Raw genomic sequence first — 14,234 nt, 5'->3', positions numbered from 1 at the left:
GACTGTGGGGTTTCAGACAAGACCCAGGCTGTCACGGTCCAGTTCATGGGCAATTGAAGTCCTGGCAGGGGACGTCAGGACCGGGGGTAAGATGGCGGAGGGGGAGCAGGAATGGGGGTCCAGAAGCCAGGAGTCAGGAGCCAAGAGTCCAAGGGTCAGGAAGCAAGGAGTCATGAAGTCAAGGGTCAGAGAATCAAGAAGCAGAGAGTCAAGAAGCCGAGGTTCAAGGATCAGGAAGCAAGAAGCCCAAGGCAGGAAGCGTGTTGCTGTGGCAAAGAGCCGAAGGGAAATGCTGACCTTATATCCCTTCCCAGCTCTTGCCACCAGGTGCTGTGAATTACCAATCAGCCTCACCTGTGAGGCTGCACCTTGCCTCTTCAGAACAAACTTAGGAAGCCCCCAGTCCTGCAAAGTCCTATTAGTCACACGGCCTGGCTCCTGGATGCACACCTGACACAGGCCAACCCCTGATTCCTTTAACGGAATACCCTTGAGTTTGGAGGGGCAGGTGATGGTCGCACCTCCCCTCCCCACACATTGCTGATCCAATGCCTAACTGCCAAACCTTACGAAGTTGTGACGATTGCTACGCGGCAGGTGAAAACCAAATGGCTCTGCCAGATGGAAAAATTTATTGGCAAAACCTATTTGGTGTTTCGCAACCTTCCGGCTAGTTGCAGGACCTTAGCCAGACCTAGCAGAGTACACACAGAATCCACGGAAGCAATTGGCGACTTGGCTGCAGACAGGATAGACAAAGCAGGAACCAGGAACTTGTAGTTAGGTGTTTATTATATACAGTGGACTATTTACAAGTTTAGAACACGGATCTTTAGCTAGCTCTCTCATACACATCTCACAATTCCTACACTGACACACAGAACTCTGAACCTCTGAACACTGAACTCTGAACTAACACATTCCAGATAGTAGGCCATTAATTATCACTCCCTTGAGAGAGCTTGACCAATCAAGGAGCTGTCTCCATGCCTCTGTTATCACCAGGCAGACTTACTCCTTCACATGACCTTCTGGCTGTCTGCCAAACCTTAATTGACTCTGTGTGAGTAGCTGCACGTATACAGTTTCCCAACAAAATTCCTATCAGGCCCCCATTGCAAAAAAGGCAACCAACAACGTCCTTAGCAAGGCCAACGCACCAGATAAAGGGGGTAGATGGGTGGGTGATCCGCTGCGCAAAGCCCGAAAGGTCCAGAAAACATTGGGCAGGAATTAATGTTTCACGACCACCCCCCAAGCCAAGTCATTGGCTTTAGGGACCCAGTGACTGCGAAACGACCTACCAGAGTGGAGCAGGGCATAGCCCTGCCCACACCAGGAGGTGGGAGATACCTGGGGGCCAGAGCGCAACGTGTACCCTCCTTGAAGAGGATCCGATTATCTGGACTCTTTGTTCAAATATGTCCGAGTGCTGTAAAAGCCACTAAGAACACTGCACCTCATCTGCAGTCAATACACTTCATGTGGGGAGAGGGGGGGATCCATTGCCTTTTCATATAAATCGCCTCATTTCTACAAATGGGATGTACTTTAAAGGAAAGCAGATAATGCGAGAACAATAGCCAAGCATGTCAAAGGAGCAGATGAGAGACAGGCACTGACTGCTTCTCACCTCTTGTAGGCAGCGATAAAGTGCATAATTAAATAGAAATCCGTGCAATTAGCAGGGGCAGCATAAAAGTGCCTGCACTTATATAGTTACTGTTAATTCAGTGATTCAATTCAAGTTGCTTCATCACTTGAAGTTGGAGGCAGATTTTCTTATTACCATTATTATATTTAAAAATCAAAACCTTAATTCCTTGCTCTCTGGAAAAGTCAGGACTGGGAGGGCATGGTAGACCAAAGCAAGCAGGAGGTATGACGAGTTGGGAAAGCCCCTTACCTGCTTCCCGGAAGCCCATTTGGGGCTGCCATTTAGAATTTAGCTGTTAGGATGACATATCACTGCAGGACGTTTGCTGTTTATTTATTTGTTTTTAATTAAAATTGGATTCTTAATCATCTGGAGAATGTAATTGACTTTGCCGTGAATTCCCTGATGTACTGTTAATATCCAGGATAAGAGAATTCCCACTGTTTCATTCCCTTGTTTTTTCTGGCTGTTTGCTTTCCATCTTCTTGAATTCTGGTCCAAGAGGACAATTTCTCCAATTGATTCCAGAACTGGAGCATAGTTTTCTCATCTTCATCTTTTCATTCCACTACATTACCAATCTATACATGTGTGTATTGACCAAACACTGCAAAAAAGCTATCCTGATCTGATGGTGAAAATGTATGACTGCACCATGACTACTTTTGTGCAGTGTTTTACCAATTTGCACCTGCCACCACATGAAAGGCTCTTAATACGACCTTAATCCCATGCAGTTTCTTCTTTTGGAGTGTTTTACCAGTGCATACAAGTGTACCTTTGCATGGGTAAAAACAGCATATACAAATATCTTGATCCAGTCAAGCATATGACCACAACAAGATTGCTTTTCCAAAGCGCATTAAGCACAGATGTCCATTGGATATTTAGAGGGGGAAAATAAAAGCAATTCATAACCTGGAGGAGACTTGATTTAAAAAAACAACAACAACTTTGTGCATCTGCGTCTAAACTTGCCCCTTTCTAAATTTTATTTATTGGTATGTGTTTTTCTTTTTGTAAATCAACCAAAGAATATAATAAAATAAAATCTGTATTAGGGGCGTTTCTTAGGGCGGTGGAGGCCATGTGTGCTGTGTCCCATTGGTGAAGTTATGGTGGCATTTGCCCTTCTTCTGATAGCAAATGCTTGGGGGAGGGAGGAAGCAAAAATGGGAAGTCAAGGAGGGCAAGTTGGGTGAAGGGGGAGTGAGAAAAGTCCCTATGTTCATCTGAGGAACGTTGGCAGGTATGAGTTCAATAGCTGACTCACACAATAGCTGATCACACAAGGGGCAGCAACTGGCACTGGGCCAAAATTCAAGTAAGGAGAATCTCAGTACTCTCTCTATTAAACTCCTATTCCCCCCCCCACACCCTGTTTCTGTTCACGAAGATCTTTTGCAGTGTTAAGGAAAAAAATGTCACTGTTAGGATTGTACTAAACCCAATATAGCCAGGTCTGGGGATACAAAATGTCAGAGAAAGGTTGATTAGAATTCTATGTAAGGGGGGGGGGACCTAATTCTGAAGCCTGTATAGAAAGTCACTTGCACCTAACTGCTTATCTTGCCCAATTTATTATGGTTCTCCCAGTCCTGGTTTAGAGGCAAGGAGCTATGTACCGGTAGATGATTCATCCAAAAATCACAGGCAGTAGTTCAGCTTCTGTCTGGCCTGTGAGGTATTACCAAAGGGCACCTTGCCACTTTCAAGCGTATATATTATCAGGCAGAAATAAAGTAGCCTTGTTGATGGGGAAGGAAATACTACTTCGTGAGAAAAATGTGTTGCACAGGTGATTGGAGACAATGACCCTTGTTAGAATTCCTGCTCCATGATTGCAGTCATAGGATTGTTGTCTTTCACATGACGGTATGTGTTTTGACTTCACAGAGTGGGAAGTGACGGAAACAGAACGCTTGTGTTACTGTGTTCCGTGAAGTGGGACTATTGTCCTTTCTTTTTCTCTCTGCTGTTTGATGCGAGAGAGAGAGAGGGAGCCATGTTGCAGTGCTCCGTGTGTGATTATATGTAAATAAAGTAGATTAGCCAAAATGCTGAGTTGCTGAGGTCTGTCATGCACATGATGTGCAAACTCTGCGGATCCCTAAGTGTGCCGGTGTTGGTTGGCATTGGTCGCTGTGATGTTCAGGCTGAAGAAAGCTTATGAAGCTCCTGAATGATCGACCAGGAGGGAGAGAACATGCCACTCGGGCATGTGTCTCTGCCACAGTCCTACTTGAGTGTAGGCTGAACTCCTGACAACCTTTTCCAAGAGTGCAACTAAGACTACTTGGGGATAAACTCCATCGGTCATAATGAGTTTTACTTCCAAGCAGGTTTCCTTAGGATCAAACAGCTTGGTCAAATGCCTGTCTATTTGTAAGTAAGACCTGCTAAGTTCAACAGCCCTTGTTCCAGAATAAGTGTGTGCATAGGCTTGTGGCTGTGGCCTGTTTATGGCACTCATTGAAAGGCAGCCTGTACTGTAATCTAAATCAAATCCATGTTCAAGGTTATGGCTGAAGGTTGAGTGATAAACATTTTACAAGGAAGAACTCCTCTGCCGGTGTCTTCTCCTGACTGAAAGCAAACATAATTAATTTGGACAAATGTTCTTTCCACAGCCGTTATGTAAATGGGGCCTGGCCGTGTCACAGAGAACTTGAATTGAAAAGCAAATAAGAATGCAGGACATTGTACACATTTGCATTCTGTAGCTACCACTGCTAACAGGTGATGCTGTGAAACGGGGAATGTGGCAAATAAGAGCAACATCCACATTGAAGGGACACGGGTGGTGCTGTGGGTTAAACTACAGAGTCTAGGGCTTGCTGATCAGAAGGATGGCAGTTCGAATCCCCATGACGGGGTGAACTCCTATTGCTCGGTCCCTGCTCCTGCCAACCTAGCAGTTCGAAAGCATGTCAAAGTGCAAGTAGATAAATAGGTACCGCTCCAGCGGGAAGGTAAATGGCATTTCCGTGCACTGCTCTGGTTCGCCAGAAGCAGCTTAGTCATGCTGGCCACATGACCTGGAAGCTGTACGCCGGCTCCCTCGGCCAATAAAGCGAGATGAGCGCCGCAACCCCAGAGTCGTCCGCAACTGGACCTAACGGTCAGGGGTCCCTTTACCTTTTACCACATTGTTACTTATTTATTACTATTTGTTCCTTGTATTTATTTCCCACCTTCCCTTCAATGAGCCCAAGGTACATGGTCTTCCTCCTCCTCCTCCTCCTCCTCCTCCTCCTCCTCCTCTTCATAGAACTGGAAGGGTCATCTAGTCCAACCCCCAATCTCAGCTAAAGCATCCATGATAGATGGCCATCCAACCTCTGCTTAAATACCTCCAAGGAAGGAGAGTCCACAACCTCCTGAGGGAGGCTGTTCCACTGTCAAACAGCTCTTACTATCTAAAAGTTTTTCTGCATGTTTAGTTGGAATCTCCTTTTTTGTAACTTGAAGCCATTGGTTCAAGCCCTACCCTCCAGAGCAGGAGAAAACAATCTTGCTCCATCTTCCATGTGTCAGCCTTTAGATATTTGAAGATGGCTATCCTATCTCCTCTCGGTCTCCTCTTTTCCAAGCTAAGCGTACTCCTTCAAGCATTCATTGTAAGGCTTGGTTTCCAAGACTTTTTCTTTCTCATTGTTATCCACACAACAAACCTGTGAGGTAGGTTAAGAAGCTGTGACTGGCCCCAGGTCACACAGGAAGTATCATGGCTGTGGCAACTTGACCCCTGGTTTCCTAGGTCCTAGTCCAGCACCCGAACCACTACACCATCTTGGCTCTCAATTTTCAAAATAAATGAGAATGGCCCGCATTACCTTTATTACCAGGTATATATAAGGATTCCTTCAAACTGCTAAGAGATCAAGGAGATCAGAAGAGAAAGGGGAAACATAGAAGGTGGCTTATAGATGTGATGTGCCCACTGATGGTATAATTATTTCCTTATTTTCCACTTACGTATTTTTTTAAAAAATATTTTGATCCTACCTTTCAGGTTACAGAGCTTTCCATGGCAGTTAGTAAAATCAAAACAAGTCATTAGGATCTTTTCCACAGTACCATAGTTACAACCCTAAACTCACCTGCTAGGCAATGATTCCCATGGAGCTTTGCTAGAATTACTTCTGAGTAATAAATGGTTGTGGGACGCGGGTGGCGCTGTGGGTAAAACCTCAGCGCCTAGGACTTGCCGATCGCATGGTCGGTGGTTCAAATCCCCGCGGCGGGGTGCGCTCCCATCGTTTGGTTCCAGCGCCTGCCACCCTAGCAGTTCGAAAGCACATCAAAGTGCAAGTAGATAAATAGGGACCGCTTACCAGCGGGAAGGTAAATGGCGTTCCGTGTGCTGCGCTGGCTCGCCAGATGCAGCTTGTCACGCTGGCCACGTGACCCGGAAGTGTCTGCTGACAGCGCTGGCTCCCGGCCTATAGAGTGAGATGAGCGCACAACCCTAGAGTCTGGCAAGACTGGCCCGAACGGGCAGGGGTACCTTTACCTTTTAATAAATGGTGAGGTTCACACTGCACATCTTCTTAGTGTTGGCTGGATAGGCCTAAGAGACAAAAAATGTTATGTGTATTGGGGCCTTGGCTCGCTACTATCTCTCTAAACTGGAAAAACAAAGATTGACCTCTTGTGGTTGCAGGAAATAAGATGGCCGCATTGTTACATAGAGCACAGCAATTCCATGCCACAAATGACTTAACGAAATGAGGAACAAATTCCAACAATGTTTTCAAGGCAGAGTCTATGGTGTCACTAACCAATGTTGTCCACCTAGGGCCAGACATGACATGGGAAGCCCATGACATGGTGTTTAAGGAAGCACTGTAGAGCAATGTTTCCTAAACTTGGGTCTCCAGCTGTTTTTGGACTACAACTCCCATCATCCCTAGCTAGCAGGACCAGTAGTTAGGGATGATGGGAATTGCAGTCCAAAAACAGCTGGAGACTCAAGTTTGGCAAACACTGCTGTAGAGCATGATTTGTATGTGCATATGTGTGTTGGTATAAAACAACGTAGCAAATGTAAGCTTTTAATCTAGACTCCTTAATATAATTGTTCCTCTGACGGATCTAGCTCCTTCCATTTTGAGGGAAATTTTCTAATCTTTCTTGCACCAACACATTTCCTTATTGTTCCGGTGCAGGTGAAGGTGCACTCCAGAGGGCCCCGTTTACTTGTTAAGGATCTACCAGCTTAATTTTCTGATTTATTTTTCCCATTATTGATTGTGTGCTGCGGCTCAGCCTACAGCTGGGTTTTCCCAATTTCTCAGCCAAAGATGTTGCCATGGCAACAGCTGTGAGGGGGGAGGGTAAAAAAAAATCACTTGGCTTTAGCATTGTGCCAACGTGTCACCGTTCTAAGCAGAACTATTCTCTTGAAATTGGATTATAAAACATTCTTATGACAGAGACATGCTCAGATGTTGTGCTCCTCCCTGAAATCTATTCGCAAGCATCTCCTGGAGGATCTCTCTGCCTCTGATACGAGAGCACGTTACTTCAGTTTAGCTAGAGAGAACATTATTATAATAATGACTTTATATATAGTGCCGCAAATTATGGAGCATGGCACAACTCATCGATTGTGAGTTGGGTGGTTATTAACAGAGGGCTGGATTCTGAGTAACTCCAGTCATCTCTCCTTTTTAACAGTGAACTGAGGTGATGAGTGACAACAGAATTGATTTAGCCCAAGCAGGGCTGCTGAGGAACAGAGAGGTATCAGCATTAAGTCTCAAAAAAACAAGAACAACCCAATAAAGGTAAAGGGACCCCTGACCGTTAGGTCCAGTCGCGGACGACTCTGGGGTTGCGGTGCTCATCTCGCTCTATAGGCTGAGGGAGTCGCCGTTTGTCCGCAAACAGCATGACTAAGCTGCTTCTGGCGAACCAGAGCAGCGCACGGAAATGCCGTTTACCTTCCCGCCAGAGCGGTACCTATTTATCTACTTGCACTTTGATGTGCTTTCGAACTGCTAGGTTGGCAGGAGCAGGGACCGAACAACAGGAGCTCACCCCGTCGCGGGGATTTGAACTGCCGACCTTCTGATTGGCAAGCCCTAGGCTCAGTGGTTTAGACCACAGCACCACCCGCGTCCCTGAACAACCCAGTACCCTCCTCCAAAAATCCTCCAGCCAAATGGGGACTGAGCATGGTCAGTAGCCACACAAATTTATTTTATTTCACTTTTCAAAAGAAATTAGAACCTAGCTGACTCTACCCATCACCTCCATGAAAGGAGATTGTCAAATCTAAAGTACTTGGCATAAGGGGGTTGTACTAGATGACCCAAGTGGTCCCTTCCAGCTCTGAAATTCTGTGATTCTATGTGGAAAGACTAGCAAAGGATGAGAAGGTCTGTTCAGGCAGAAGTAACTTTGCTTGTCAATGTATCCTCCAGGCCTCCAGCTATGCTCATTGCTTGATAAACCTACATACCCCACAAGGAAATCACATATATATACATTATTGCACTGATTCCTAATCCTGGGAGGAGCCCAGTAGCTGAGAGGGCAGCTGTATTTCCACAAGGAGCTCTTACATGGCTGGAGTAATCATGAGAGTGCAACCAATTGCAGGGGACTTGAAGAGAGAGCCCAGTGAACTTCATGCATTGGTTTATCTTTATTTTATGCTGTTGTTAACCAGAAGGTTGGTGGTTCGAGCCAACCCAGAGACAGAGGTGGGCAGGATTCCTGTCAGGAGTTCAGCCTACACTCGAGTAGGACTCTGGCAGAGACAATGCCCGACTGGCATGTTCTCTCCCTCCTGGTCAATCATTTGGGAGCTTCAAAAGCTTTCTTCTGCCCGAACATCACAGCGATCAATGCCAGACATCAGCACACTTAGGGATCCGCAGAGTCTGCACAGTTCACATGACAGACCTCAGCAACTCAGCATTTTGACTAATCTTTATTTACATATAAACACACACAGAGCACTGCAATATGGCTCCCTCTCTCTCTAGCATCAGACAGCAAAGAGAAAAAACAAAGGACAACAGTTCTTCAGGGAACACAGTAGCACAAACATCTGTCTCCGTCACTTCCCACTTTGTGGAGTCAAAACATATACTGTCATGTGATAGACAAAAATCCCATGATTGCAGTCATGGAGCAGGAATTCTAACATCCTCCCCCAATTCATGACTTGTGTTGCAGTCATCAGTGTAACAACAACAACCATACAGATGCAATACACACAGTATACCTCTGTATCACCCGTTCTACCCTTGGAACTACCTGCAACTGGATTGGCCTTAGGCCTTACCATCTTGCACTTCTGACTAGTCTTGGCATCATAACCCTTCTGACTATCAGGAAGTCTCACACCTGGCTTTGTTGGGACTCAAACCCTAGCCTCAAACACTGAGGAATCAGTGTTGACACACACAGCCTCTGGACATGGTCCGGCTTCCTTCTCCAAGAAAACAGTGTATACCCTTACAGCCTTTGGGCGTGGTTTCTTGTCCTTCAAGGACAAACCCTGTACTCCTTTTAAGACTCCGGGTTCCAAGACCTGTGTCAAGCCACTAACCACAGCTAAATCTGCAACAGCTGTGTTAGCAAACTCCTGAGCATACCTGGTGGGCATCTCACCCTTTGTAGCTCCACCTGATCTGTGCATCTGGCACATCTCCTCCACTGGATCAGTGGAACTCACTTCAGTGCACCTGCTGTTTATAAAAGCAACAGACTTAGTATCTAAGCCTCCAGCAATGGGGTAGCCTAGGAAAATACACACTCCCCTCCGCACTCTGCTCTGTGGGGAGACGGACTTGGGGGTTCTTTCCAACTCTGCAATTATTCTACATGAACTTCTCTAGCAATGCTTACTGAAGAGTGGTATAGAAATTAATTAAATGCTTCTTAAGCAACCTGTAAAGGAGATTAGTAGAATTAAGACCATTTAAAAGACAGGGGCTGAGGTTGAGGGATAGTGGTTTGCTTAATGCTATCTAGTAAGTTTATGGGTGAGGTAAGATTTGAGCCCAGTCGTTTTATGGTTCACAGAACTCTTGCTTAGCCACAATACTGTGCTAGTTATTCTTTTTTTATTATTCTCTCCTTGATCCCTCCCTTTATTTATTTAACCTGCCTTGTTTTTTGTTCATCTTTCCTTAGAAGTGATTAAGATATCTTTTGCGCGCTGCTGTTGGTTGATGGAAATTCATCGTTGCTGTGCCTTAAGTATTGTTGGAGGATTTTTATATGCCTGTGGGTGTGAGGCAAGGAAGACGGTGCAGGCAGCATAAATTCTAAACAGAGAGAAATATTGATATGTATATATGTGAGAGATACTTTGCCAAGAGCTCTAAACAAAACAAAACTGACAACAGTGACAGTGCTAAACTATCAGAGATGGGCGAAAACAATAAGTATTGACTTAAGTCCTGGTGACAAATGAAGAGTGTGTGTGGAACCTCTGAGTAAAGTGTTTTGCTCTTAGCAACTGCAGCTGTTTCCTTCCTTGTGACAGTGTTGATTTACGGCGGCTTATCAAGGTATGTATTCAGTGAGGCATAATGCTGATTTTACAGGGAGGAGGGAGACAATATGGAGGTTATCAGAGCTATGCCAGGTTCTCAGACCCTTGGGCCAATGGCTAAACGTGGAATTCATCAATGTTTCAAAGGATAAGGCAGGCTGGCCATGCTCCTGATGTGAGGATGGGCTCTCCTGTACAGAAACCATGTCTATACAATTTGTGTGCAACCTGTTTTCTGCAGCTCCTGTGCAGAGCAGCCAATCAATGTGTGGAGGTCAGGGGTGGTGATAATATTGATTGTCCTTGTGTGATGTATTCAGTGGTCTGTGTTTGCTTGAGCTTGAGTCTGGACTAAGGAGTCTGAGCTCCTGTGTTCTGATATGATACATGATGTCCAATCACAGAACATTCCAGGATGTGGGCCTCTGCCATTGGCCCTTGAACTCTTGAGTCATGATTCGCAGCTTGGAAGTTAAGACAGCCTTGGATATGAAAAAAAAAAGAGTTAAAGAATGTGCTATAAGAAATTGAAATTAGGGGTTGCTGGAATGATTTAAAACAGGGATGCAGAAAGGGGAGGTATGGGGAAGTCGCTGAAAGAAGGTTTTAAGAAAGAAAGATCAAGAAATTATACGTGTTTATATGTTTGTTTGTTTATGTATTGTGTTGTATTGTCTTTTAATATGTGTTGAAAAACCAATAAAAAATTTATTAAAAAAAAGGAAGTTAAGACAGCCAATCACGTTGGGAGTGGAAGTGGTCCAGACTTTCACAAATGTATTTAAGCAGTTGCTTTGCCCCTGTTTCCTAGTTACGTAGTTCAATAAAGGTTCTTGCTGTTATCACGGTGTCTTGCCTTGTGAGAACCCACCTACATTTCACCTTGCAACCAACCATCTGCACAGGGCTTTACAGTCTCAACCCATAGGAATCCCAAGGCTTGAAACATACCCTCCAACATTTCTCCAGAGAAACTAGGGATGTCCTTTTCAATAATAATTTGTTCCCCACGCATCTGACTGGGTTACCCCAGCCACTCTGGGTGGCTTCCAACACATATAAAAACATAGGCAAAGGTAAAGGAACCCCTGACCGTTAAGTCCAGTCACAGATAACTCTGGGGTTGTGGCGCTGATCTCACTTTATTGGCCGAGGGAGCCGGCATACAGCTTCCAGGTCATGTGGCCAGCATGACTAAGCCACTTTTGGCAAACCAGAGCAGTGTACGGAAACGCCGTTTACCTTCCCGCTGGAACGCTACCTATTTATCTACTTGCCCTTTGGCGTGCTTTCGAACTGCTAGGTTTGCAGGAGCAGGGACCGAGCAACGGGAGTTCACCCCGTCGCGGGGATTCGAATCCCAGACCTTCTCATCGGCAAGCCCTAGGCTCTGTGGTTTAGACCACGGCACCACCCATGTTATAAAAACATAATAAACCATTAATAATTAAAAACTTCCCCATACAGTGGTACCTCGGGTTAAGTACTTAATTCGTTCTGGAGGTCCATACTTAACCTGAAACTGTTCTTAACCTGAAGCACCACTTTAGCTAATGGGGCCTCCTGCTTTTACTGCGCCGCCGTAGCAAGATTTCTGTTCTCATCCTGAAGCAAAGTTCTTAACCTGAAGCACTATTTCTGGGTTAGCGGAATCTGTAACCTGAAGCATATGTAACCCGAGGTACCACTGTACTGGGCTGCTTTCGGATGTCTTCTAAAGGATGTATAGTTACTCACCTCCTTGGCTCGGGGGTCAGATAACTCAATACCCTCCAACATTTCTCTCATGAAACTAGGGATGCCCCAAGGAAAGGCGGGACATTCTGGGATCAAATCAGGATGGCTTCTGTAAATCTGGGACTGTCCCTCGAAAATAGGGACACTGGGAGGGTCTGTTGAAGTAGGCAGTCCTTAGTCACAGACTGGGAACTATTCTTTTTGGAGAAGGACCATAACTGGGTGATAGATCACATCTTTTACACCCAGAACATCAACCTCTTTCATTTCCAGGTAGGGCTGAAAAAGGCTCTTGTCCTGAAATCCTTTCAATGTAGATACTGAGCATTTATCAAGGGCTAGGTATACGGCAGCATCGTATGACTGTGTGGCTCTAGGCCTTGTAACCATAACTCCACACACTGCAATAGGAATGTGCAACATCAGCCCCTGCCATTGAAAGGCACTCTGAAGCATTTGCATTGGTCACTCCTTTGTCCCCATCCACCTCTAATTCTGAACCTTGGGCTCCCTATAGATAAGCTAATTAAATCTCTTTGGCTTGAAGAAGGGGCCTAATGTTTAATTGCTATGGTGACACGGATCATCAGGCAACAGAAGTTTGTATTCTCTTCTAGGTTATGCAAATGCAGCTCTCTTCTCTCTCACTGACTTATTTTTACTGCATGCCTTCCAGCTAATATATTCCCCTCAGTTGTCTTGCTGCCTGTGAGGAGCTAGAGAAAGACGTCAGAGCTATTTTGGAACTAATTTTGCCCCCACTCGCTTTGCATTTTCCTGAAGAATGTGTCAACCCACAACACTGCAACAGAGACATAACTGCCAGCGTTGGGCCCCTCTGTACTCAAAATGGCAGGAAGATTAGGGACTGCCTCTGTTGGCCCTCATGTACAACACTACTTGATTTTTATCCCTCAAAAGTGAGGCTTGGACCGGTGCATTCCTCCATAGCCTTGACTTTACATCTTGAAAGGAAAGGGAGAGAAGCTCCACTGCGTCGTATTCAACTAAGTTTTACTCAGAACAGACCAATTGAAATTGCTGGACTTAACTTGGTCTTCATTTAATTGAAGACTAAAACTTAGGCAGCATACACACTATGCCTTTAAAGCACCCCCAAAGTATTCTGGGTACTGTAGTTTGATAAGGGTTGCTGGGAATCTGTGAGGGGTAAACTACAGTACCCAGAATTCTTTGAGGGAAAGATGGTGCTTTGAACTTGCTTTAAAGGTGCAGTGTGCACACAGTCTTAGTTGAATGCCACCCTTACTAGCAGTTGTTCTCAACCTGTGGGTCCCCAGATGTTGGACTACAACTCCCATCCCTGAGCTCTGGCCTTGCTAGCTAGGGGTGATGGGAGTTGTAGTTCAACAACATCTGGGGACCCACAGGTTGAGAAAGGCTGCGAAGATCAGTTTTGAATGTGCCTTTCCAATGTTTGAGTAGAGCAGGGGTAGGGAACAGTTAGCAGCAACAGGGCCATGTTCCCTTCTGGGCAAGCTTTTGAGGGTCACTTGCCAGTGGTGAGCAGAGCTAGAGGGAAGAGAGGGTAGAGTAACATATAACTTCTGCCTTTCTACGGTAGGCTAGTTTCACACATTCACACAATCCTGTCTCCTCCACCTAGGCAAAAGGCGTTGTCAGAGTTTAAGAGCACATTCCAGTCAGGCAACAAACACTTGGGGTGCAAAGTAGGGTTAGTGAAGTGTGTAGCTTGAGGGTAGTTCCAAGGGCCAGACAAAGAAACTGGGGGGGGGGCACATTCTGACCCTGGGCCTGAGGTTCCCCAACCCTGGAGTAGAGGACTGCATGTTTGCAATGCAGGGCAAAATATAGTTCTATGGCAGGGAAAAATAATAATGATCTGCATATTCATTTCTGAAACGATGGCAGCTTGTGATTATTCTTTCATGTGCACCCAGTTCTTTCTCATTAGGTGTCCGTTCTGCACTGTGCAGTTTGACACAATGACAATTGAGTTTGTGCAGCTCTTCCACATGCCAGGCAAGTAGCCAGTGTGATAAGGTGCTACCCCAAAACAAAAGCTGCTTCTTTATGAGAGAACTCTGAGCCATGACAAACTTGTGGAATCCATCTGCCAGGAATTAGCTGCCAGGAGAGACAAGAGCCTTTGCATTTTCTATTAGCGTGGTAATTGAGAGCTCCTCCAGACAACAGGTTTATCGAGCATTCACCCTGATTTGCTTTAATGGAACCAGGTTTTTATCAGGCGTTAACTCCAATTTGTTTATGGGGTGATTATATGACAATGTTCACCATTCATTCTGATTTGCTTGTGGACAATTTTTATATCTTCCCATG

General features: G+C 45.4%; 1 protein-coding gene across 1 annotated transcript in view; it reads right to left on the bottom strand.

Annotated features, from left to right (window-relative positions):
- PLPPR1 (phospholipid phosphatase related 1) overlaps positions 1-12,043 on the bottom strand; it is a 158,727-nt gene extending 146,684 nt beyond the window's left edge. The window contains exon 1 of the mRNA XM_083593900.1: positions 11,913-12,043. The gene's annotated coding sequence lies outside the window, so the exon portion shown is untranslated. The remainder of the gene's footprint in view (positions 1-11,912) is intronic.
- Positions 12,044-14,234: the final 2,191 nt, after the last annotated feature.

Source organism: Podarcis filfolensis (genome assembly GCF_964270895.1).
Source record: "Podarcis filfolensis genome assembly, chromosome: 17".
In the NCBI taxonomy this organism is placed as follows: Eukaryota; Metazoa; Chordata; class Lepidosauria; order Squamata; family Lacertidae; genus Podarcis; species Podarcis filfolensis.
Note: the sequence above shows the minus strand (reverse complement) of the source record. Positions and strands in the feature narration are given on the sequence as shown.